We start from the raw sequence: 27,872 nt of genomic DNA, 5'->3' as shown, positions 1-27,872 counted from the left end.
CTCAGGCCTTTAGGCCTTCACTAAAGAGACGGGCTGTTCCAGAAGGGATTGGGTTGGGGCCCTTCCACGTCCCATACAGGCAGCTTTGGGCTTGGGCTCTGTCCAGGAGCCAGTGGGAGGAAGTGGCGATTGCCTCTGGGGCTGGTCAGGCTGCAGGTGCTCATTTGGGGCACACGTGGGAAGGAGGGGCAGGGACTGTGGGGGTTGCCTGCAGGCAAGGAGCCCGTGAAGGTGTCCGCTGTTTCCTTCTTCACCTAGAGGAACAATTCCCCTTTTGAGCTTCTTGGCTGAAAGAGTTGAGAGACTCTTGACAGATTGATTTATCTGTTTCGGTAACTCGGCCTTCCTGAGAAAGGCAGGCTCTGTGCCAGGGCTGGCATGGGGACTGGCCTGAGGCGAATGGGGGCCTGTTCCCCCCATCCTTTCAGACAGTGTGCCCTCTGGTCTCACTGAGATCCAGGCCATCTCCCTGCCCCCACTGCTGAGGGAGGAGGACTGTGAGTCAGGAAGTGCCTCCTGCTGCCCTCCCCACCTCAGATCCCCAAGGTGGTTCTTCTTGGACCCATTTTATGGATGAAGAAGTTGGGTAATTGATAACTGACTTCCGAAGGTCGTGGTGAGCAAGAGGCAGAGACTAGATGTGAACAGGAAGCGCTGCCTCCTCTGTGCCAGGCTTCCAGCACCTGCCTGCATGTTCATACTACATGTAAGTCAACAAAGATGGACGGAAACCCAAAATGGAATACAATATTTTACAGATGAAAAACGTACCTACAATGAAGGCGAGGGAGGGGAAATCTAATCTAAGAGACTTCAGGAAACAGTATTTTTATTATATCCTTTGAGGCTAAAGACACAAAAACCTGTATATATCTATTATATCTTAGTTAGCAGGTGTATTGTTCACAGGGGTATGGGGAAACGATGCTGAAACCATTTTATGAGCATCCTAGAACTAAGCACATGAGTTGCTATATTGTGGATGATGAGACACAAGTTGGAGGAAGAAGTTGCACAGGGAAAGGTAGAAGCTAGAAGCAGCCCTGTGCTGCTGGATTGGAGTTGTATGTATCACCAGCATAAACCCACGGTTTTTAATATACATATAAAAGTTATATATGTATATATATTCATTTACAGAAATTGTATGAATTTGTGTACTTATTACTGCAGTATCCAGTGCTCGTGTTCAAGTCACCCTTAGTTTACTTCCTAATGGCCCCAAAGCACAAGAGTAGTGATGCTGGCAATTCAGAGTGCCGAAGAGATGCTGTAAACTGCTTCTTTTAGGTGAAAAGCAGAGTACAATAGGGTACTTTGAAACACAGAGAGAGACCATATGCACGTAACTTTTATTATAGTATATTATAATAATTGTTACATTTCATTATCAGTTATTGTTGTTAATCTCTTACTGTGCCAGATTTACAAATTAAACTTTATCATCCTAATGTATGTATAGGAAGAAAACTTGGTACATATAGGGTTCAGGACTATCCATGGTCTGAGGCACCCACTGGGGGGTCTTAGAACATGGCCCCGGGGGAAGGGGGGCTGCTGACACATGTTTTCACTCTGGCTGCTGGGGGCCCCAGAAGCGAGGAGACCAGGGTGGCAATGAGCACGAGCAGCACGGACACTTGGGTTCTGAAAGGGACCAGGGCTCCCGAAAGAAACAGCTCATCCTAGACCAGGTCAGGGAGTGTGAGATGAGCCTGCAACACCTTGTGTTTCCAGACAGCAAGGAAAGGCTCAAAAATAATAAGGACGTTGACTCCAAATTGCAGGGGCTCCCAGTGGACAAAGCGGGGGCAATCTGAATGAAAAAAATTAATAAAGAGCCATAGAATAAGATAAGAATGCATAAGATAAATGAATAAATACATGAATGGGAGAGAAATAGGGGAAGCTCATCCTCTCAGAACTTCAGGTGTTAAATATAGAAGAAATAACGAACATAGAAAATTCACTATTTAGTAAACTCCTCGGTAATAATTGTTTCAAGCAAGACTTATGACTTAATGAATAAAAAAAGTAGTTGGCAAAAATATATGAGAAATAAGACATTCACATAGTCTGAAATAATCTCCCCACAGGTACTTATCGATTACAAAGGGGAAAACAGTAACTTCACAGTAGAGAAATTGGACATCTGTGCCTTCAACCAATGCCCTGAGGAGAACGCGGGTCCCTCTGTGGAGTCCCTGCCAACAGGGCCAACCCAGATCCAACCCTGAGGACACACCGGGCCAGCCCAAATCCTACAAAACAAATGAATATTCTACAAAATGACTGGCCAGCATTCTTCCCCCGAAATAGAGTGCAGCAATGCTGAGGAACTCTTCCAGATTAACAGAGATAATTGAGTTGGCAAATGTAAATAAGGCCTGTAGATGAGATAATGGTGTTGTAAGCATGTGAACATCCTGATTTTGACCCTTGTGCCACGGTTATATAACACAGACACATTTGCAGAATCAGAGTAAAGAGTCTAGTAGGAATTCTTTGTACTATTTTTGCCACTCTCCTGTAAGTCTGACATTGTTTCAAAATGAAAAGTTTTTTGAAAGGAAGGAAGGAAGGAAGGAAGGAAGGAAGGAAGGAAGGAAGGAAGGAAGGAAGGAAGGAAGGAAGGAAGGAAGGAAGGAAGGAAGGAAGGAGAGAGAGAGAAAGAAAGAAAGAAAGAAAGAAAGAAAGAAAGAAAGAAAGAAAGAAAGAAAGAAAGAAAGAAAGAAAGAAAGAAAGAAAGAAAGAAAGAAAGAAAGAAAGAATGAACTCACGTAGTCACTCTGGGCGGCCCTTATCTGGATCCTGACTCAAGCAAACTGAAAGGGAAATTCTGCCCCCTCAGATACCCAGGGGTCGGAACCTGGGCGTCTGATGATGCTGCCATGGCCCTGCCACCTTTGAGAGATGTGTGCTGAAATGCTCTGGGGTGAGATGGTACGGCACCTGGGGTTCCATTCAGTGTATTGGAGAGGGTCTGGGCACACATGTGCTGGGCAGGCTAGCAGAGGTTGATGGCAGATGAGACTGCCAGATGGGATTGGGGGTTCATTATACTCTTCTGTCCACTTGAGTATAGGTTTGAAATTCTCTCAAATTAAACATATTTTAAAATCCTGGCCCCAAAATAAACCTCAGGCTGGACAGAGGCAGGAGGATGCACACTGCTTGCTTCACCCTGCAATCCCATCCCTCTCCGTCTGGGCCCTGGCCAGGCAGTCCCAGGGTCTGTTCAGATGCTTCCCCAGGTTGACCCCTCTGAGTACCACCTTGGCTGCCTGCACCATCATTTCAGAGGCTTTTTTTTTTTTTTTATAATGAGCACTGGCTTAGCACAATGCCTGTTTTTTGTTGTGTTTTTTTAAATAAAGATTTTATTTATTTTTAGAAAGAGGGGAAGGGAGGGAGAAAGAGAGGGAGAGAAGGGTAGATGTGCAAGAGATACATTGATTGGTTGCCTCTCACAAGGCCCCCCACTAAGGACCTGGCTGGCAACCCAGGCATGTGCCCTGACTGGGAATCAAACCACAGACCCTTTGGTTCGTAGGCCAGCACTCAAACCATGGAGCCACACCAGCCAGGGCTCAGAGACTCTTCTCAGTCAGGAGTCCCACTGATGTCTGCCACCCACCCCTGTAGGAGAGCTTCCCTCAGAACTAGCTCCCCGGACCACATCTCCCAGAGCATCCCTTCACTGGTCATCTGGAAGCATGCATGTGCTAACAACGGCTCACACTCATCTTCTGTTTCTGTCCCTCCTCTTATCAAGCTGCGGAGTGACACTGCAGGGTGGGAAGCAAGTGTCCTCTGGCGCTGTGGGGTGGGGGTGCTGTGGGCACCGGGAGGAGTCATCTGTTGTGTGCAGACCCCCTTCTGCATTGCAGGATGCAAGCCACTCACAACCAGGTCAGCAGGACAACCAAATGTGCCCACCCCATAGAGAGCTGCCATGCTTTCCTGGCCTTTGCCCCCCAAATGCCCACTGTTATGGGACAGAGCATACTCGTGTCCAGATAAAATGCTAAAGAAGTGGAGGCAGAGGGGTGATGTTACTCTTTTGACCCCCCATGAAGACCAGAAAATGGTTGCCCAGGGCAGGTGAGGATAAAGGCAGGTAGGAACATGGGTGTTGGGATCCCAGGTGGAGAAGCCCAAGGCGGCCTTTCAGGGCCCTGGGCCAGGGGTCTTGAGTCCACTCCACGAAGAGCTCCAGGAGGGACAAGCTGAGCATCAGTGATTCCCGTGCCCTCGAAGAAGCCACCTTCCAAGAGTGGCTTCTGTAGCACAGAAGCTACAGGGAGACCTTACCACCCTAAGGGGCCTGAGAACAGTGAGGGGAGCTTCACCAAGGCACGCAGACAGTATCCAAAACCAGATTCTCCTCTCATACGCATGCAATACACACACGTACACACATGCACATGCACACCCCGTTTCTCCCGTACAACCCCTTGCCAGTAGTCGCTGGGGAATCAGAAATCAGTCCCTAGTAGAACAGACACATGAAACAGAAACAAGCCGAGCCCTGGCCAGTGCGGCTCAGTCGTTTAGAGCATCATCCCAACATGCCAGGGCTGTGGGTTCAATCCCTGGTCAGGACACGTACAAGAATCAACCAATGAATGTATAAGTGGAACAACAAACTTCTGTCTCTCTCTCCTCACCCCCATGCCCCTCCCCTGGCTTCTCTCTAAAACAAATAGGTTTTTTAAAAAAAGAAAATCAAGCAAGTGACCTATCTAGCATACCTGAGTTTGTTCTTAGCCATGGAGAGAGATGCCCTGAGAGCTCAGCCCAGAGCCCAGAAACCAGATGAGCAGTGACCCTGGACAATGGGCTGCCCGGTGGGTCTGCATCACCACTACCTGGCACACACCTGCCGTGACCCATGCAGGTAGATTTTCATGGGTCGATATGTGTAAAATTCAATTGAGAGAAGGTAAGAGTGTAATTAAGGTGGCTTTTTTGTTTACTATTTTCTCATATATCATACCTTCTAAGTGTCATTTAATGTGTTTGGTGCAGTACATATGGATGAGAAATATGGAATGGTGAGATTCTGGTAATATATAAAACTTTAAAAATTAATCCTTACAGAAACAATCCCTGCATTTAAGCCTCCCTGTTGTAGATCTCCTAGAAGGGAACTGGGACACAGGCCACTGCAGGCGGGCCCTCTGCACTGGATATCTAGGTCTGTACTGGCTCACCCTTGCCCAAGCCTCAGCCTCACCTCGGTCCCTGGAGGACAGTAAGGTCAGGTGCACAAAACCCACCAGCCCCTGTCCTCCCAGGCCACCCTTGATTTTCTTCTGAGGGAAGAGCTTCAGTGGGATCAGATGTCCCAACTGTGGCATCAGGGTGCCACCTGGTGGCCAACATGCACACTACATTGCCGCAGACCACTGTACCTGTGTGAGAAAGGGGGCAAGGTACCAAACCAAGGAGAGCACAGTTAGGGGTCAGCTTGGGAAAGGGCAGTCTTTTCCTGGAAAACCTAGTTTCAGATCAGAACTCTGCACTTAGTTATTGATCTTGGACAAGTCTATGAACTTGTTTCTTTACCTGGAAAATGGAAATAATATTCCATCTCTTACGTGGCTGTTGGTTGAGTATATGTGCTATATAAGAAGTTGCTCATAAACTGAAGCTACTACGGATTCTTGCACCCCTGGCCAGGCCAGCAGTGACCCAGCCAACAGCCTGCCTCCGCCTCCTCACATGCCACGCCCCCCTGAGCAAGGCTGAGTGTACCACAGGGGCACGGCGAAGGCCTGTGGGTGCCCTGCACTAGTGGCTCCTGAGCTTGGTCTGTTTTCTTTGTTCCTTCTTGACCTGAGAACTGCTGTCTGTTTGGGGCTTGTGTCACATCAAACAGCAGTAATGGAGGCTCACCAGGCTAAAGGGCAGGGCCAGCTCAGTGTGAATGAAGGTCAGGCCTGCCTGAGCGGGACCTAAGGGGCTATCCTCTGCAGACACACAGAGTGAGGTGAGGAACTGGCAGTAGCATTCAGAGCGAGGCCTGGCCAGGCAGGTGGGGCTGCCCAATGAGTCACCTCTACTTGCTGAGGGCTGGCCTGGGGCTTGCCGAAAGGGCATTCCCGATAAAAATGGGACCCAACTGCATAGTAGGGGGTGGAGGCTCCTTTCCTGATAAGCCTCGAGGCCCTCTTTCTTGTACACAGTTATGCCTTATTAGCACTGGAGGAGCTGGCCAGCTACTTTGGGTTCATGCAGAAGAGGTTTTCCTTTGGAAGTGAAAGTAGCTTTCCAAAGGACAGCAGGCAGGACCCTGATGCACTGGCCAAACTGTTTTTATAGCTTTGGCTGCTGCTGCCACCACTTGACCCTCCACTAACTTCCCAGGTGGAAAATTGAACCCATACTCTGTCCACTGAAGGCCAGGTCACCTCAGGGACCTCACAATCTTGCATCCTCCCATACAACACCTGGTCATGGGCCTGGCTGGGAGGAAGCTTCCCCTTTGTTTTTAAATTTTCTCAGACTATTTTTAAAATTGATTTGAGAGAGAGAGGGAGAGATTTGTTCTATTATTTATGCATTCATTGATTGGTTCTTGTGTGTCTCCTGATTAGGGGTTGCACATGTAACCATGGCGTATCAAGACGATGCTGTCACCAGCTGAGCTACTGGGCCAGGGCCGGACTTCTGCCCCTTTAACAAACAGGTGGAATTTCAGACATCCCACTTAGCGATGCTTTTGCTGATTTATTTCCTAGGGCATGGAAAATCAAGGAAAGAATAAACAGATGGATCTACATCAAATTAAAAAGCTTATGCACAGCTAAAGAAAACATCAACAAAATGAAAAGGGAACAGACTGTAAGGAAGAACATAATTGCCATCGGACAAGGGTTTAACCTCCAAAATATAAACAACTCACACGACTCCACTCCACGAAGACAAAAACTCCAATTTAAAAAAAATGGGCAAAAGACCTGAACATACACTTTTCTAAGGAGGACATACGGAGGGCCCAGAGACATATGAAAGGATGCTCAGCATCACTAGCCATAAGACAGATGCAAATTAAAATCGCAATGAGATAGTCACACCAGTCAGAATGGACATCATAACCAAATCAACAAACAACTGGTGAGGTTGTGGAGAAAAGTGCACTGTTGGTGGGAATGCAGACTGGTGCAGCCACTGTGGAAAACAGGATGGGATTTCCTTGCAAAATTAAAAATCAAACTTCCATTGACCCAGGGATTCCACTGCTGGGAATATACCCTAAGAATCCCAAGTCACTGATTCCAAAGACCTCACGTGCCCCTATTTTCATAGGAGCATTGTTTACAATAGCCAAGTGTTGGAAACAGCCCAAGTGCCCATCAGCAGATGAGTGGATTAAAAAACTATGGTACATTTACGCAATGGAATGTTATGCAGTAGAAAGAAAGAAGGAGTTTCTACCTTTTGTGACAACATAAGTGGAACTGGATATTATTATACTAAGTGAAATAAGCTAGTTGGTGTAAGACAAATACCATATGATCTCACTTATAACTGAAATCTGATAAACAAAAGAAACTAAGGAACAAAACAGAACCAGAAACATGGATACATGGAACAGCCTGCCAGCTGCCGGAGGGGAGGGGTGTGGATTGGTGGAAGGAAGGGGAAGGGACTAGTCAAAGGACAAGTATGAATGACTCATGGACATGGACAACAGAGAGGGGATTGACTGGGTGAGAGGGGTGGGCTGGGTGGAGGGGCGCAAATGGGAAAAAAGAACTTAAGACAACTGTAATAAACAACAAAACAAGTTTCTTAAAAAATTGTCACCTAGTTGCAGTTATAATTTTTAATGTTTATTAAATTAGATGTTAAAAACAAAAATAAAATAGATACAAGACAGGTGGAAGCTAGCTGTCTAGACAAAGCCTGGACAGGCATCTGTGGCAGGGCAGGGAGGACGATGCACGGAGAGGGAAGGGCAGAGGGCGGGAGGGCGGGAGCCGCAAGGGAACAAGGGGAGACTGCAGGTGCCTGTGAGAGGATGCAGACAATGCAGCATCTGGCCTCCGCTCAGGATTTCCGCTCTGTTTTGACAAGACCCCACAGGTGAATTTGTTCTGTGATTTAAAAGCACTGATCAATACCATCAGAGTATTTTGGCTGTATCTTGGGTATAGTCAGACCATGGAGGGTTACAGGTCAATTTACCCTCAATTCCTGATTCAGAAATTTTTAAAAAATCATTTGGCAGCAAAGCCTGTTTTATTCCCATCTATGGCTACCTCTGGTCTTCATTTACCCACATTGTGTGAGGTCATTCCTTTGTTTGGAGAATAGGAGCAAATTTGGTGAGGGATGCTTCCTGGGCCTTGCTTGCAGCGAGATCCCTGCAGCTGTGTGTGCTGCTTGGGTTGTGAACATTCTGTGTCACTGACCACGGTGAGCCCCCAGCATTTTGGGCCAGACATTATGGGCCTGTGGTAGAAATTCAAACTATCGGGTTGGCCAAAAGGCTATAGTAGTGCTTAGTTGTCTTTAACTTCATTCGAAACGATTTTGTTAGATTGCATTGTGACAGCTGTCAAATCAACATGCATTTTAACAAAGCTGGTGAATTTTTATGCAGCCATTTTAATATTAAAGATGGAAGAAAATGCACAACATTTTTGGCATAATGTGTTTTATTATTTCAAGAAAGGTAAAAATGCAACTGAAATGCAAAAAAAAGATTTGTACAGTGTATGGAGAAGGTGCTATGGCTGATTGAATGTGTCAAAATGTGATTTGTGAAGTTTCCCGGTACTGTTGATATTTTGGCCAAGCAATTCCTTGCTGTGGGTCTGTCTTATGCACTGGAAGATATTAAGCAGCACCCCTGGCCTCTACCCACTAGAAACCGACAGCAGGAGATAGCTGACATAGTGAAAATATCCAAGCCAATTAAGTTATTGGTAAAATTTTAAAATGTGTCTTTTATTTTACAGAAAAAACTAAATGGACTTTTTGGCCAACCCAATATCTCCCGGCTCATCCAAAGTTTGCAGCCCTTAAACTGAACATTCTAATTCACTTACTTTTTCTCACCTCTTTTCAAATTATTGCACTGTAGTATATTCTGATTTCTAGTTGCATGTTTATACAAGTTTTGTCAATTTTCTGGTCACTATCAATTAGACCATGTTTCTTTAGGCTGAACCTTTGAGGTCAATCTTAGGCTTATAACAGCTCAGAATGGTTCTTTCTCTGTGTCCTTCATGCTCCTGGGTGGGGCTCCCAGCACAGCGACCGCACTTGGTCGCTCCCCAGGGTCTTCTCTCTGCCCTCACACAGGAGCCCGTAGCCCGTCCTATTTCCTGGGCCTCCGGGTCCTTCCTGTGAGCCTGTGGAGCCTCCTCACATGAGGTTTTTTTTTATACTGAAATAAGTTAGTGCTACAAGGGAAACCAATTATACAGGAAAACAGTCTTTGAAACATATAAAATTGTGGTATAAGATCGTATATGCAAAGTCATGGCAAAATAAAGGTAATTTTTTCCATCCAGGCCGCAGCTGTCCTGAATTCTCTCTTCAGACCTTCAGGGTTCCATGGACCCAGATAAAGATGCCCTGGTACCGGCGATGGCTGATTTGCCGTTGGAATAGGATTACAAATGCAGAAGTGACAGCTTCAGCCACATCCCTGTCAGTGCCTGCAAGGACAGAGCCCGGTTCCCAGAGCGTGGCAGCCTGATCTTGCGCCTTGCTGACAAGCTTTCATTGCCAAGTGCAGCCTGGAAGCCTGTGTGGAGGGGACCTCATGCCCTTGACATGGGGTGGAAGGGACAATTGTAACTGGACAGGATCCTAAGTACCTTCTGGATCCTGCTGATGGTGTTTCCTAACCTGTGTTCGGCACCCTTGTGATCCTTAAATTTTAACATAAGTTACACTTCTACAAAAACTTTACTTTAAAAAAAGGAAGAAAAGGCAAGGACTGAAGGCTGGTCAGTGGTGTCGGACATAGCCAAGGACGCCCCGAAGCTAAGACTGAGCACCGTGCTGACCACTCTGAGCACTTTCGTAAGGTGGTTGAGGGGACACTGCCTGGGGCTGGAGATGGCAAGTGTGTTTTATCTCCCAGGAAGCTCGTCAGCCCAGGGAACAGGAATGGCTGAGATCTAGAGAGCGTCCTCCGGGTGAGCACAGTTTTCTTCAGGGAAGAGATGAGCCTTGAACACGGGGTCTGAGGAGAAGGGGGTATGTCTGGAACTTGGAGGGAGTGCGAGGGATGCCGACCTGGGGCTGACGGCAGAGGGTGGAGAGTGGCTGAGGGAAGAGGGACAGTGGCAGCAGGCCCAGGGCAGACCAGGCAGGTAGGCAGGACCTACCTGTTTGTGGCTGAGTCGACAGCACCCTGCCCTGCATTTGCTTTGTCCCCTCTGTGTACCAGATGCTGTGGCCAGGGTTGGGGATACAAAGATGACTGAGTGCCCCCCCCAGGCCCCAGGGGGCCTGGTGGGCAAGAGAGGAGTGAGCACAAAGTCACAGGGCCACCTGATGCAGCCTGGACAGTCAGGGAGGTGGACATGCAGGCTGAGTGAGACCCAAGGGATGAACTGGAAGTGGCCAAGAAGAACAAGAGCATATCCAAAGCCCTCTGGTGAGAAAGCAAAACAATCCTTAAACACCATTTCACACTGTGGGTTAGAGAGCTCACCCCATCTGGCAATTTGCTTATATGACCAAAATCATTACCCATCTCAGGGACTAGTTGCACAGCAAAGTGGTGATGGCCAAGCAAAAAGAGCCACCGTAGTATAACAGCAGGCAGTGTTTAGGATTTCCCCTTGGCGCGACCCTTTAATTCTGGTTAGTCTGATGGTCTTCGACTCTTCCCTGCACCGTCTGTGCCCCTCACCTGGGCCTGACTGCTGAACAGCTCCCTTGCAATCTGTCTCTCTCTGTTGCCTGGAGATGAGTGTGTTTTACTTCACAGGGGCTTGTGTGACCTTCTGGGGAAACAGAAGCTGACATCAAGGGATTGAACCCTGGCGCACCGCAGTAAGAGGAAAACATTGGAACTTTGCACGAATTCTTTCGCTACCTTAATAATGACAGTTAATGAACAAAACATGGCCCAGTCATCTGTTTATTTGGCTCCTATTTCTTCCACATCTGATGTGCTTCTCTTATATTGAGCTATAAATAATCTTTCTGGTAAAAAAAATCACTTTACAAATGCCTTGTGGAATTGAAAGCAGGCAGCATTTTTGAAGTGAAAAATTTCACTTTACAAATGGTGATGTGTTATTCATTTGCTCGTTAGCTCATAAGAAGTTCCAGGACATTCCTCCTAAAAGGAGTCACTTCACAGCGGAGGTGTCTGGTGGAAAAGCAAAGCATAAGCCACAGCACGTGAGGCCCAGGCCTGAACGGAGACCCAACACTGCTGCCCCTTCCTGTTCCCTCCTGCCTGACACTTTGTGCACAATATTGGTGGTGGGGGCAGGGAGTGTCCTGGGAGTTTGCTGGGTCCAGAGCTTTCTTTGCCTTTGATATTACTGGAGTCACATCATCACCCATGACCAAAGCACGCTCAAGTTTAGCTATGGGCTTTGAAGATTCCAAAAGGCGGTGTGCTGGGAAAAAGCATAGAGGACAGCAGGGTTCCCCCCCGGGAGGCCACAGCACTCAGAAGCACTCCAGATCCACTCATAGGACCAGTGAGCACACGACAGGCTGTCCTGGAGCCCAGCCTGAAGGGGCCTTTGTGCCCCTTTTTTCCATATCATGTCATAGCACCTAGGACAAGGCCAGGCACACTCAGTGGATCTGGCTGAGTGCATGTGGCAATGGTGGGACTTCATGCCTCCTCCCTGCTGAGGAGGAATCAGCAGGGCCCTCAGAGGAGTGGGAAGAGGTAGAGTTGAGCCCTTACTTTTCCAATGAATGATGAACGTCAGACCCCCACAGCCTCGGCTCCTCAAACCTCGTCTCTAATCCCCTCAGAAAGGTAAAGAATATCCTCCTGGTGTTTGGTTAGCAGTGTGGCTGGCAATATCTCCACTGTCCCTTCTCTGCCTGTGGTGAGGCAGGTGGCAGCTTGTGACCTCCCAGTAGGAGCTTCTGCACTGGACTGTTTAACCGTGTGACACTGAGGAAACCACCCACCATTGTGAATTTGTGTCACCCCAACCTGCCAGGTGACTGTGAGGTCTGGCACTGGGTGTGAAGCCTGGAGCAGAGGCTGAGCTTGAGGTTGGTGGGCACATGGGAGTGGCATTCTGCAGAACTGGCTCCTTCCCAGTTGCTCTGCCAGCAACTGTGCACTCAGAACCCAGCTTCCCCTTTGCATGCACTGTGCTGAGGTCATTTCGTTATATTTGTTCCCTCAGGCCCATGTCAGTGCCCGCAGATCCGAGGTCTGCCCCGTCCCACTGCTGCCCAGACACCACTCGCTCTTACTGACACCCCCACCACGGAGCACCCACGTGCTGGGCCTGACCCTCTGTGCGTTGCATGGTGTATTGGCCCCACACCAGCCCATGGGGCAAGTGACATTACTGCTCCCTGTCCACAGCTGAGAAAACTGAGACACAGGGTGGTCGCCACCCTGGCCCAGGGCATGTGCTGTCAGAATTCTCACTCTGAGCCAGAGGCCTCAGCTCGACTGGTGCTTCCAGCACGTACCCCAAAGCCTGTCCCACCAGCGTGGCACTTCTCCCTGACCGGCATTTTGAGGTCTCCATCTTGTCTCCCAATTCTCACTGTTGCTCCTAAAAAACAATCATTGTATTTGCCTTTTTGTCTCCTGACAACTGAAGCAGTATGATATCTTCCTGTGAAAATTTTGGATAATATGAAAAAATGTAAAGAAGAAAATAAAACTCGCCCACAATAACATTCCTTCACATCTCATCCTATTGTTTGGTTATATACACAGGTCGTATGCAGTTTCTCTGACTCTTTTCACTTAGCATTATATTGAAAACAATTTTCACATAATTAAATATTTGTGGCAACATTATTTTCATGGCTACCAGTTCTCCATCAAAGAGCCAAATTAAATTGCGTTGAATGTTTCAGGCTTACAATTAACCCACCATTCAAGTCTGGTGAGATCACACATAGCAGTGAGCTCTTGTGTGCCCCCTGGTGGGAGTGTAGGATTGTGCAACCACTTTAGGAAGTACTGGTTGGTATTTGTAAGTTAGATGGCAGCTGAAGATGAGCCCTGGCCACTGTGTTACTGCTCAGCAATGTACCTCTTTGGTACATACACCTTAGCCAAACCCCCACAGGTGCACCAGCAGAAAAGTGCCCAAGTAGTCAGAGCTTCATTGTTTGTATGAGAAAAATATCAGAAACAATCTAAATGACAACACTCAGTACAATGGATGAGTCAGTTATGCTGTATTCATAGAATGCATTGCCATATAGCAATGAGAATGAATGAACTAGATTTCTACACTCCAACAAGGCTGAGGCTCTCAAACATAACTGAGCAAGCTGCAGAAGAATAAAAGCTATGCCATTCATATAAAATGTAAAAGCATGTGAAACAACAATGTATGTATTTTAGAGATCATGTACCCTAAAGACTGCATGAAGAAATGTGTGCAGTGATGAGCACCACACTGAGAGTGGTGGTTTCCTTTGAGGGGGAAGCAGCAGGGAGAGAGATGCCTGGCAGTGTCAGCTGCATGGGTAGATTCATTTATGAAGTTGTGTTATGGGTATGTAGGTGTTATATCAGCCATTTAACTTTATTTTGCAATAAATTAATCAAGAAGGAGAGAAAAAAGATTAAAAAATTGGCTTAGTTCATCTAGCTACATGGATTAAAAGAAAAAATTTAAAGAAGATGAAGTAAATGGAAATACATCCCATATTCATGGATTAAAAGATTTGATACTGTTAAGATGTCATTACTACCCAAAGTACAGACTAAAGGCAATCCCTACCAAAACCCCAATGACTTTTTGCAGAAATAGAAAAACCCATCCTAAAATGTATGTGGAATCTCAAGGGACCTTGAATAGTGAAAACAATCCTGAAATAAAACACACGCACAGGTGGAGAACTCATGCTTCCTAACTTCAAACTTACTACAAAGCTACTATAATCAAAACAGTGTGGTACTGGAATGAGGGCAGACATGTAGACTGATGGAAAGGAATAAAGAACTCAGAAGTAAAGCCTTACATATGCGGTCAAATGTTTTTTGATAAGACTATTTAATGGGAAAGAACCATTCTTTCAACAAATGGTACTGGGAAAGCTGGATAGCTACATGCAAAAGGATGAAGTCGGGCCCTTATTTTACAACATACACAAAAACTAACTAAAAAGGGTCAAATACCTAAACATAACAGATAATACTATAACCCTTTTAGAGGAAAACACAGGTCAAAGCTTCACGACATTGGATTTGGCAACAATTTCTTAGATATGACACTAAAGTCATAAGCAACAAAAGAAAAAAATTGACAAATTGGACTTTATGAAAAATTTTGTGCATAAAAGACAACATCATCACAGTAAGAAGCACTCAAAAATGAAAGAACAAATTTGTAAATCTGATAAAAGACTAATATACAGGATATGTAGAGAACTCATAAAACTTAATACCAAAAAACTCAATTCAAAAATGGACAGAGAAATTGAACAGACACTTCTCCAAAGAAGATATATAAATAGCCAATAAACATATGGAAAGATGTTTGTCACCAATATTTAGGGAAATGCAAATCAAAACTATAATGAGATACTGCTTCATACTCATTAGACTGACTACTAACAAGAAAAAACCCCAGAAGTTATCAAATGTTGGCAAGGTTGTAAAAAAATTGGAATACTGCTTCCAGGCAAGATAGAGGCAAAAGTAGACACACTCTGTGCCTCCTCACACAACCAAAAAAAAGGACAACAACAATTTAAAAACAAAGAACAACCAGAACTGAAAGGAAATTGAACTGTATGGAAGTATGACAACCAAGGAGTTAAAGAAGACATGTTCATCCAGATCAGTAGAAGGGTAGAGTTGGGCAGCTGGGCAGAGAGGACTTACAACAAGGTGGCAGCTGGTGGACCCGGCAAGGCAGTGGCTGGTGGAGCAGGTGGCCCCACATTTGCATGCGGATAAACTGGGAAGAACAATTGGGGAGTGAAACAGACCACACAACCCAGGGCTCCCAGCTTAGGAAAATGAAGCCTCAAACCACTGATTGAAAACACCTGTGGGAGTTGAGGCAGCAGCAGAAGAAACTAAGTTCATTGGAGAGACCCGCAGGGTCCTAGGACATACACAAGCTCACCCACATGGAAATCAGCACCAGAAGGGTCCAATTTGCTTGTGAGTAGCGGGGAGAGGGACTGAAATCCAGCAGAGAGCAGAGCAAGTGCCGTTGTTCCCTCTTGGACTCCTTCCCCACATATAGGATCACAACACAGCGACACAGGTTACCGAGCCCTGGTGAATACCTAAGGCTCCACCCCTTACTATGTAACAGGCATTGAGAAAAAAAATGGCCCAGTGAAAGAACAGATCAAAGCTTCAGAAAAAAATATAATTCAGTGACCAAGAGATAGCTAACCTATCAGATGCACAGTTCAAAACACTGGTAATCAGGATGCTCACAGAATTGGTTGAATTTGGTCACAAATTAGATGAAAAAAATAAAGGCTACCCTAAGTGGAATAAAGGAAAATGTACAGGGAACCAATAGTGATGGGAAGGAAACTGGGATTCAAATTAACGTTTGGACTAGAAGGAAGAAACAACCAAACAGAACAGAATGAAGAGACAAGAATTCAGAAAAATGAAGAAAGGCTTAGGAACCTCCAGGACATCTTTAAATGTTCCAATATCTGAATTATAGAGGTACCAGAAGGAAAAGAGGAAGAGCAACAAGTGGTAAAGTTATTTGAACAAATAATAGAGAGAACTTCCCCAATCTGGCAAAGGAAATAGACTTCCAGGAAGCTCAGAGAGTTTCAAAGAAGTTGAACCCAAGGAGGAACACACCAGGGCACATCATAATTACATTACCCAAGATGAAAGATAAGGAGAGAATCCTAGAAGCAGCAAGAGAAAAGGAGGCACTTACCTACAAAGGAATTCCCATCAGACTGTCAGCTGATTTCTCAAAAGAGACCTTACAGGCAAGAAGGGGCTGGAGAGAAGTATTCCAACTCATGAAAGGCAAGAACCTACATTCAAGATTACTTTATCCAGTGAGGCTTTCATTTAGAATGGAAAGGGCAGATCAAGTGCTTCCCAGATAAGGTCAAGTTCAAGGAGTTCATCATGACCAAGCCCTTATTATATAAAATGTTAAAGGGATTTTTCTAAGAAAAAGAAGATTAAAAATATGAACAGTACAATGACAGCAAACTCACAATTATTTAACAACCATACCTAAAGCAAAAACAAAAGCAAACTAAGCAAACAACTAGAACAGGAGAGGAGCCACAGATATGGAGATCACATGGAGGGTTATCAACAGGGAGAGAGGGGGGGAAAGGTACAGACAATAAGTAACACAAATGGTAGGTAGAAAACAGACAGGGGGAGGGTAAGAATAGTATAAGAAATGTAGAAGCCAAAGAACTTATATGTATGACCCACGGACATGAACAAAAGTGGGGGAATGTGGGTGGGAGGAGGTGTGCAGGGTGGAGGGGAGTGAAGGGGCGGGAAATGGGACAATTGCAATAGCATAATTAATAAAATATATATTTTTTAAATTGGAATACTTGTGTGCTTTTGGTGGGGTTGTAAAATGGTACAGCCACTGTGGAACACAGTATAATAGCGCCTCAAAAAATTAAAAATGTAATTACCATATGATTCAGCAAGCCTACTTTTGGATATCTACCAGAAAAATTCAAAGCAGGATTGCAAAGAAGTATATGCACATCGATGTTCACAGCTGCATTATTCACAATAATTAAAAGGTAAGAGCCACCCAAGTGTCCATTGGTGGAAGAATGAATAGGCAAAAATGTGGTATATATGTGCAATGAAATATTATTCAGCCTTAAAAATGAAAGAAGTTCACATGCTACAATGTGGATGAACCTTGAAGATACCATGGTAAGTTGAAATAAGCCAGTCATGAAAAGATAAGTTATGTATGATTCCACTTACATGAGGTACTTAGTAGTTAAAATCATAGAGACTGAACATAGAACACTGGCCATCAGGGTGGGGGGAGGGTGGATGTGGGTTCGTGTTTAATGGTACAGGGTTTCAGGTGAGTGAGATGAGAAGAGTTCTGGAGCTGGGTGGCAGGGATGGCTGCACAACAATGTGAATGACTCAGTGTCGCTGAGCTGCACTTGAAAATGATTACTACGGAAAAAATGGTTAAGATGGTAAGTTTTGTGCTACATATATTTTTAACACAGTTGAAAAAGAAGTAAGAAAGAGAAGAAAAGCAGTATGAAGAGGGGATAGTAAGAGGTGAGATTAAAAGGAAAGAGAAGGGAAGGGAAAGAAACCATCGTCCACTGGACTGTGAGGTGAGGGAGGCAATGGGCACCTGATAGGAAGGTCTGAGACACCTGGGACCTGCGATGTGGGTCTGACCACAACCTGGACTCCTGGCACTCTGTTGCTTGCCTGATCTTGTTCTGGATCAGTCAGAGTCACTGAAGACAAAGGAAACAATGTGTGGTCGTTGCCACTCTGTGCCATGCTTAGGATGAAGGGCTGACATGGACATAATCATGGGGACCCTCCTCTAGGCCTGTCTCCTGCCCTGAGCCCCCCACTACCAGGGAGATGGACTAGAGGGGGAAAGACCCTCTGGCAAAGGAAATGTTGTTGGGTACATGCTGGAACGGGACCTTTAAATAGAGCTGGTCTTTCTGGGCACACCCCCCAGGGTGTACACTATTCTAGAGCTCCCCAGAATGCACCCCCACTGCTACATTCAGCTTCTCAAAGCCCATCCTGAACTTGCCTGCTTAGCCCAGTGGCCCAGTTTTTACCACACACATCACCTGGAGTGCTAGGGCCGGACCACTCACGCCACACCAGCTTCAGACCCAATCTGCTCCTGTGAACCAGGTGCCAACCACCCTGCCACGATAAGAGAGGTAGGAGGCACCCAGAGTGGCGGTAGCCTGGATTAAAGAAAATAAATCTATGTAAAGGAATGTTAAGTACATAGGATAGAGTCCTACTTCCTCTCCTCCCCTGTACCATTTCACTCCCTGCTTCAACTCTAGAAGAATGTATTCGTTGGACAAAAAATGAGTGGGTGGAAAGCCACATGTAACAGTTCTGTTAGATTATTCTGCTTGTCACGGAGACTTAAAACAACAGAAGCTAAACTCAGATACAGGTTTTTTTTTCTTTCTGATATTAAAGTCCAGTGTTGGCAAGGCAAAAAGTTTCCAAGTTTTAAAACCCACAATTCTTTCTCTCTCTCTCTATCTCTCTCTCTCTCTCTCTTACCATTCTCAGAGTTCTACCTCATGGACCAAGTTGTCTGCTCAAGCTCCAACCATCACGTCCACATTTCAGCATGTAAAAGGGAAAAGACATCAAGCAAGGCACAGTATTTCCCTTGCAAGTACTTCCTAAAAGAGATACTGTATCTCACATCCATTGAATCATGTGGCCACACCAAGCCCAAAAGCTTGGTAGTCTCTTGTATTTATTCTGGATTACCGCAGGTTCTCTTGTACTGTTCTCATCTCCTTGTGTTGCAGTTTGGTGGGGAGAGAGTGGTGACTTAGTGCTGGGCTGTGGATTTGTACTTTGGCTTACCACTTGGAAATCAAGAGGAGGGGGAAATTAGGGAGAATTCACTAACACACAGCCACCATCACACCTGAGAATGGGGTAATGTTCAAGACTGACAGGTTCACTTGGATTCCAGCAGCAGGTGCAATGGTTCTCATCTTTCATGGCTCTCCCCGCTATCTCCTTTTTATTTCTGGAAACATGCCTTCTGGTGTGGCTGGCTCTAATGCCATCGTCGGGTGTCCAATGACATGAAGATGCACAAGCTGTGGACCCCACAGGAGCTAAAGATGCACTAGAAGGCCTGGGCCAGGACCAGAAGAGCATCATCCTGGAGAAGAGCAAGGAGGTCCTGGTAGGAGGTAATGCGGGCCAGGCTGTCATCAACCTTACACCGCCTTTCTCAAGAGGCTCCTGGCCCTGGCCGGTGTGGCTCAGTGGATCAAGTGCTGGCCTGCGAACTGAAGTCACCAGTTCAATTCCTGTCAGGGCACATGCCTGGATTGCAGGCCAGGTCCCTATTAGGGGGTACGTGAGAGGCAACCACACATTGATGTTTCTCTCCTCTTTCTCCCTCTCTTCCCTCTCTCTAAAAATAAATAAAATCTGGCCCTGGCTAGTGTAGCTCAGTGGATTGAGCATGGGCCTGTGAACCAGAGGATCATGGTTCGATTCCCAGTCAGGGCACATGCCTGGGTTGCAGGCCAGTTCCCAGCAGGGGATGCACAAGAGGTAACCATACATTGATATTTCTCTCCCTCTGTCCTCTCCTTCCCCTCTAAAGATAAATTTAAAAAAATCTTTAAAAAGTATTTAAAAATAAATAAACAAATAAAATACTTTTTTTTTTAAAGAGGCTGCTGGACACAGGCTGCCACTTTGCTTTCAATGATGCAACCTAGGAGACTGAGGGGAACAAGAAGGGGACGTGCTGTTTGTTTCTGTGCCCCTAAGTCTTCACTCCTAAGATCACTGTCAGCTCCAATGACTCCATCAAGAAGTGGAAGGGGAATCCAGCTTGAATTATAATCAAACTGCTCCAAGAAGGTCAAGGACTCTGCACTCTAGCAGAGAAGTTGGTGGTTGAGCCCCCATCTTCTCGAGGGCAAGCCTTTGTGAACCTGCCCCAGCCCCTGTCTGGAGCATCTGCCAGCCCAGACTTGCCCACAGGGGTTGCAGGTTGCTCCCTCCACCAGAGCAGAGGGGCTAGGGGATTCCAGCTGGTGGAAGGCCATCCCTTTGCCTCACTAGTCCCCCACACCCCTGGCTCTTCTTCCTCCCTATATCCCTGACCGTTATGGCCTTCCCAAACATCTTTACATCTTTTGACTCTTCTTGGGTTGAAGTAGACAAAGGTTTTCCAAGACACTCCAGTTTGTAGGGGCTATTCTTGCTCACCCATGCCCTACCTTTCCAATGCTACCAACCTCTAGCTGCACTAGTGATCCTTCTGGCCTGCTGAGTTCTGTACATAGCTGGATCGTGGAGGTGATCCCTCCCCTTCCTCCTGGTCTCAGCCACTCATGGAGGCAGAGCCAGTAAGGGACTCTCAAGTTAAGACCCACAGGACAATAATTTTTAAAGGATAGCTCAGAGGAGAGATTTAACAATATTTTATAAGTCCTCCAGTTACTCTCAGGTCTTCCCCCACACATCCTTCCTGAGGTGAGGGACATCCTCAGGCTTTGTCTTACCTGAATACGACCTATACGACTACAAAATGTCCTCTACATCAAGTTTGGTGTTTGTGCTAGGAAGAGCTCAGAATATCTATATTTTACATTGTCATTTCATTAGAATATCCAGTTTTACAAGATTATAGCAGGAGTAGCTTGGACCACATGAAATTGCTGTATTTATGGGTCAAAAGCAGTTGAATATTTGTGGTTCAACTCATAGCTACTAAACAAATGTCTAGTCCTTCAAGCACTTCTGCTTCAGGAGAGAGTGGGAGGGGCTGATACATGCATTTTTTTTTTTAGTTCACTTCAATTCTGTAGCATTGATTTCATACCTATCCAGCTATGACTTATACTTCAGCACTCATGTAAAATTTGTAATGGTTGCATTGGCTCAGAACAGATTGAATTGATACATGTTTTACCATTTACATAGCCGCTGCCATGAACTTTGGATAGTTTGGTCACATGTCCTCCTGCTATGCTCATCACCCAAGTTTACTGAAAACATTTTGGTCTCTGGATCAAATGAGGATGGTAGTTTCCCTGATCACGGGACCCCACCCAGCCAGTGACCCCTCTGTTCTACTTTTCTCTCTCCTTTCCCAAGGGGTAGAGATATAAAGGGATTTCTAGTATAGGGACAATGTGATAAAAGTGAAGTCAATTTGTTATTTGTGGTTTTTTGGTGTTTATTTTTCAGGTTCAATTGTCGATAGCTGTGTTTGTTGTCATTTTACTGTTCATATTTTTGATCATCTTCTTTTTCTTAGATGAGTCCCTTTAACATTTTATATTATAAGGCTTGGTGATAATGAACTCCTTTAACTTGACCTTACCTGGGAAGCACTTTATCTGCGTTTCCATTCTAAACAATAGCTTTCCTACATAGAGTCAGCTTGGATGTAGGTCCTTGCCTTTCATGACTTGGAATACTTCTTTCCAGTCCCTCTTGCCTGAAAGGTTTCTTTGGAGAAATCAGCTGACAGTCTGATGGGAACTCCTTTGTAGGTAACTGTCTCCTTTTCTCTTGCTGCTTTTAAGATTCTCTCCTTCATTTTAATCTTGGCTAATGTAATGATGATGTGCCTTGGTGTGTGCTTCCTTGGGTCCAACCTCTTTGGGACTCTCTGAGCTTCCTGAATTCCTGGAAGTCTATTTCCTTTGCCAGATTGGGGAAGTTCTCTTTCATTATGTTTTCAAATAAGTTTTCAATTTCTTGCCCTTCCTCTTTTCCTTCGGGCACCCCTATGATTTAGATACTGGAATGTTTGAATTTTTCCTGGAGATTCTTAAGCCTCTCCTGATTTTCTTGAATTCTTGTTTCTTCATTCTGTTCTAGTTGAGTGTTTATTTCTTTCTTCTGCTCCAAACCATTGATGTGAATCCTGGTTTTCTTCTCATCACTGTTGGTTCCCTGTATATTTTCCTTTATTTCACTTTGCATAACCTTTACTTCTTCCTCTATTTTGTGACCATACTCAACAATTTCTGTGAGCATGCTGATTACCAGTGTTTTGAACTCTGCATCTGATAAGTTGGCTATCTCTTCATCACTTTGTTCTATTTGGGGGCCGTATTTTCTGCCTCAGTGCACCTGTTAGGTACTAAAGGGCAGAGCCTTAGGTATTCAACAGGGGGGACAACCCACTTTGCTGCAGTTGTAGCTCTGTATGTTGGGGGGGTTGTCTGAGAGGGAATATTGCCACTTGCTTAGCTCTTGGATGGCTTTCAGTCACTTTTCCCACTATCCACAAGCAAATTGGGCCCTTCTGGTGCTGATTCCTAGGTGTGTGGTTTTATGTATGCTCTAGGATCCTGTGGGTCTCTCCAGTGAGTTTTCCTGTGAGGCTGGGAGTTTCTCTCACAGCCAAAACCATCACAGATTTTTACAGTTAGAAGTTTAGGCTTCATTTCCCCAAGCTGGAGCCCTGGGTTGTGTGGTCTGTCTCACTCCCCAGTTGTTTCTTTCAGTTCATCTGCACACAAATGTGGGACGGCCCAGTCCACCAGCCACTGCCTCACCTACCCCAGTCCTCCAGCCGCCACCTTGCCTCGAGTGCTCTCCACCCTGGCTGCCCATCTCTGCCCCTCCTTCCAGTACAGATGAATGTTTCTTCTTTAACTCCTTGGTTATTGGACTTCCATACTGTTCAATTTTCTGTCAGTCCTGGTTACTTTTTGTTTTTAAATTTGCCGCTGTCCTTCTTTTGGTTGTGTGAGGGGGCAAATTGTATCTATCTACACCTCCATCTTGGCCAGAAGTCAAAAATGAAGTCAATTTGAAAGCAGATTGTAGGAATCTTTGTGGGAAACATAAAACCTTTAAAAACCTGATCTAAATCTAATTTTAAAAAATCAAGGGTATAGAACCAGGGTAGAATCATGGAGTAGGACACCTGCTACTAACTGGACTGGGAGCTCCTGTAGGCAGGAGCCATATCTGAGCCATTGCTGGATCCTGGCGTCCAATGTAGGTCCTGACAAAGAGTGATCTAGTTTAGTCAGTGTCTGCTGGACAAATGTTGAAAGTCTTATCCGATACTAAATTTCATGATTGTGCTAAGAAGGAGAGAAGTAAGGAATAGGCTGGATTTTCAGGATCTTTGGGTTTGTATTGCAGCTCACATCGGTGAAAGGTCCTGGATAGATCCACAAGCTTCAGGTATAATTTGATCCAGCTATGTAAAGGGTGTCTGGCACAAAACTCAATTCTCTCCATCGCTTGCCTCTACTTTTCTCTGAGTTGTCTTTAGTCTCAGAGAGACCGTTCTCATGAGGTGCGGAGACTGACATCCCAACAGCTTAGAAACCCTAACAGGGAGAAGCTGGTCTTCCCTCCAGTTAGTTCTAGAATAGGGAACATGTGTCAGGAAGCTGAAAATAAATGAGGCAACCTGTAGGTTAAATAAAGAAGAAACAAGTCAGCTTCTGTGTAAAGCTGGACATATAGATAGTTAAGAAAACCTGCCAATGCCTGTGTTTTGGACTTTCTGGTCTTTTTAACACAGATAACTTGAGATCCAAAAGCATCTGGGGAAAGAAGAGCCACAAGACTGGCTGCCAACAAGAACAGCTCACTAGACTGCTCTCTCCATAGACTACCATGAAAAGAATGGCACAAAAGAATTTTCTTTCTAGTCATTTAAAATGTCAGTTCTTCCCTAGCTGGGTGGCTCAGTTGATTGGAGCATCATCTCTTACACCAAAAGGTTGTGGATAGATTCCGGTCAGGGCACATACGTGGCTTTTGGGTCCAAATCCTGGTCAGAGTATGTGCTGGAGGCAACCAATGTGTCTCTCTCTCCCCTTCCTCTCTAAAATCAATGAAACATATCCTTGGGTGAAAATAAAAATAGATAAAATGAAATAAAATATCAGTTCCTCTTTAGAAATTACAGACCATCATGGATCTACCACAGGATGCGAAATACATAGAAAGCCCAGTCCTATGTATTGGTGACAGTATTCCCACTCCTACCTGAGCTCAGAGGGAATTTCAAGCTGGTCTCACAGAGATCAGGAAGTGAAACTTCCCTTTATATTACCATCAGCCCCTAGGGTAGCCCAGCTACCCTCCTCCTTCCCCTCTGTCCCTTTTCTCCACTCAGTCTATGTGGCTCCAGGGAAGGCAATTGACTCAGGCTTGGCCTGTCAGAGTTCTGCATCCCCATGGACACAGTGATTGGTTCAGAGAAGGACATGATCCAAACTAGGCCAGCCAATCAGAGGCATGAAAGGCAAGCTGGTTGTTTAGACGGCCCTGGGGTGCTGGCTGGTCACCAGCACCTTGCTACTTCTGGTCCAAAACAGGGTGAATGGCCCCACAGTTCCCAGGATTTCTCCCTGGACACAGCTTTCTCCACACCTTTCTCTCCTGGCTCAGGTTCCTTCTCCACCTGCCACCATTTGTTTGCCTCTGAGAGCATTTCATGCCTCACTAATGTCTCTGCAAAAAGCACCTGATCCACCTCCTAGGCCTGAAAAAGAGGAGACTCTAGCCCACACCAAGTGTGGGGCATGCAGAGAAAGTAGGGGAAATGTTGGGGGCTGGGATAAGCCTGAAACAGGCTGATACAATCCGACCTGAAGGTTGCGCCTGAATAACAGGACGCTGAGGTTAGGAGCCATAGAACTCCCCCTCCTGGACATGCGGGTGGCACACCAATCAGTGCCTTGATCACGCGCCCGCCATGCACCCCCCAGCCAATCGCAGGCTAGAGCACGCTTTGAAGCCCCCTATCCACTGCACTTCCTCCACTGCCCTCCTCTATATAACTCCCTCCATTTTGAAATAAAATTTGCAGCTTGATCAGAATCCTTTGTCTTGCTGCCATTCTTCGCGCCTCCTGTCCCATCCCCCTTCATCCGTTATAGGTATATCGGCGGACCCCGTTGACTGCCTCGCGGGCCGAGGCAGGGAAACAGCTTCAAAATGTGTGAAGCATATTTATATGCAACCATTTTGGTTTCCATCTTGGCTGTGGCCACAAAGCAAGAGGTACCTCATGCCAAAAGTGAGGTTTAAGACTACCATGAAGGTCTTGCAAAGGAGGCATGGAAAAAGTTGTTTAAAGGAAAACAGGTCAGGGAGGAGGGGAAGGAGATTTCTTTGGGAAATGATGTTGAGTGGTGGCCACTCCTCCCTTTACCAACAATGGAGGCAAGAACTTACAGGAGGGAGTGTGGAGAGCCGCAGTTTGGGGACAGCACACAAGGGTCTGAGTCACACCTCTGGAACCTGAAGGAGAGAAGGCTGCTCGTGCTTAGGCCGGGAGGCAGACAGGCTGGCGGCTGTGCTGGCTCAGCCACACTCAGAGTATTTTGGGACACAGGCAGCTGGCTTGGATGGGCAAAGAGACCTCATTCCAAGGAAGCAGGACACGTGGGTGGAGGCTCAGGTGCCTGGCAGTGATGGGTACACCTAGAGCCTTCACCTTGGATTTGCAAATATCCTTCTCCTCTCAGAGTGGCCTCCTTGGGAAAATGGCCAATTCCAGGTCTGGGCTGGGCAAAGTGAACACAGGATATCGTGTATCAGAAACAATAAGCCTACCAAAGGCTAATCAAGGTCCTGTCACAAGGATATCAGATCTGGTATGAAGGGCTTCCACTGACCAAATTTGGGAGCATGAAGGCTCAAAAGCAGTGATGATGGCAATGGATGACGGTAATGGATATCACCACCATAACCACATGGTCACACTCAGCATCACTATTAGTGGGATAATCTAGTGTCACATGCCTTCTGAACAGATACACTAAGAAAGATCTCCACACCCCCAGATGGTGTTCTTGCCAAACATATTCACCCTAATTGTACTCATAGGGGGAAAAAAAGCTAACAAGACCAAAGTGAGAGAATTTTTGCAAAACAACTTACTGGGTGCTTCCAAAATGTCAATGCCATAAAAGATGAAAATAAATAAATAAAATGAAAGAATAAAAGCTAGGGAAGTCTTTGAAATTAAGAGGAGGTAAAGAACCATAATGTGCAAATGTGACTTTGATTGGATCCTGAATCCAAAATGTCAGCTTTCAAAGACATTTGAGGAATAACTAGAAAAATGTGCTAATGTTTTAGATATAGCAAGGATGCCACGTTTATAAGGAGAACACCCGCATCATTAGGAGATGTCTGCTGAAGTGCTTGGTGGGACTGTCTTCACTGAGGCTGCTAGAACAGAACACCACAGACTGGTAGTTTATCAACAACAGACATTTATTTTTCACATTTCTGAAGACTGAAAGTTTGTGATCAGAGTGCCAGGATTGTTGGGTTTTCATGAAGACCCTTTTCTAGGTCTCCTAAGTATATCCTCACACAGCAGAAAGAAGGTGAGAGAGCTTTCTTGGATCTCTTTTATAGGGGCACTGATGGAATTCATGAGGGCTCTACCCTCATGCCCAAAATATCCCCCCAAAGCCCACCTCCTGACACTGTCACACTGGGCCCTGGGGAGTTTCAACATACACAGTTGGGAGGAACACAAACATTCAGTCTAGAACACAGGTGGAATGTTACGAGTCTGAAACTGTCAAGGTGAATGTGTGTCTCTACGTATCTACACCTATATCTACATCATATCTATGAGAGAGATGGAAAGGAACCAAGTAAGACAAAATATTTAAGAACTAGTGAATGTGAGTGGCAAGTATATGAGTGGTCACTGAATCACTGTTTCATCCTTCTTCCTGTGGTTCTTAAGCAGCAGTTCCCAAAAGTAATCACACTATTAGGTAACGTTGTCCCTGGCAGCATGGGTAATTTTATTAACAGGACAGTCCGATGGTGAGGTGCTCCCCAGACGACCTGGAAAGGGCTTCTGACTCTGAGCAGGCTCAGGTGGGCAGAGCAGCCTCGGCCAGTAGCTGTTCCTTGGGCTGTGTCAGATGTCAGACATCTAGATCCTTCACCAGAGTTCCCTCCATACACTCCCACCACTTCCAGTCCTGAGAGGAGACTGCCAGCCAATAGTCTGGCTCAGGGGTAGGCATTTCCCGTGTGAGGCAGTAGGACCAGCCCTGAAGTGCAAGTGACCCTGGGACTGCAAAGGACCACTGTCTCCTGGTCCCCACAATCTCTTCTTCTCTTCACCTGCTTCTCCAACACAGTGGTTCTAAAATACAGCAGAGAGTTGCTGGCTCAGGTCCAAACACTGCGGTCCAGGCACCTGCAAACTCCCCAGGCTCAGTAGCTAACAGAAAATTCTAGACAAGATCCCACAATGCGCCAGATGGGATGTTCCATGACTGGCCCTTCTCTGAGTGCTGCCTGTGTCTGTTAATGGGGGGTGAGTTTCCCATCACTCCACCAGGGGTCTAAGGCACCAAATATCTGTTCTGGGACTTAAAGAGCCCAGGACCCCATCAGGAGGGTGGGCAGCGCCTCTGCAGCACAAAGGAGAGCCTCCAAACCAGGCAGCTGCCTCCCCCAGCGGGAACAGGAAGGTCCTGGTGACCTGTCGGCACCCAGAAGGTCCGGGTTTCCATCTTCTCCAGACCCACCTGGCCCCTTTCTTCCTTTTTCACTCTTCCTCCTGGGCTCTGAGCACAGAAAGCCCAAGGAGAAATCACACCCCTAAGTGTTTTTGTATAGACGCAGCCTCACAGCCGTGGGGCATTTTCTGGGGACTCACGGTGAGGGAAAGGTGCTGGAGGAGCAGTGGAAGTCATTAAACAGGTGGTGAGGGTGTGGGGCACAGTAACACTCTGCCTACAACTTCGCCATTGCTCAGTTATTGGACCTGAACTTGGAAAGTGCATCTTGAAAGATCACCACGAGGTGGCAGGGGAGAATTAAGAAACGAATCATTCTGCGGCAGTCCTCACAGAGGGATATGATCCCAGCTTGGCACTTGGTGAAGTATTTGAAACTTGGAACCCTGAGGGTCCTCTCTCAGTACAAGGCAACTAACCTGGCATTCGCTGGGCCAGAATCAAAGGCCTGCCACCCACATTCATTCTCC

This window comes from Artibeus jamaicensis, unplaced genomic scaffold, assembly GCF_021234435.1.
Source record: "Artibeus jamaicensis isolate MK-2021 breed Jamaican fruit bat unplaced genomic scaffold, CSHL_Jam_final contig_463, whole genome shotgun sequence".
Lineage (NCBI taxonomy): Eukaryota > Metazoa > Chordata > Mammalia > Chiroptera > Phyllostomidae > Artibeus > Artibeus jamaicensis.
This window is presented reverse-complemented; position numbering follows the sequence as displayed.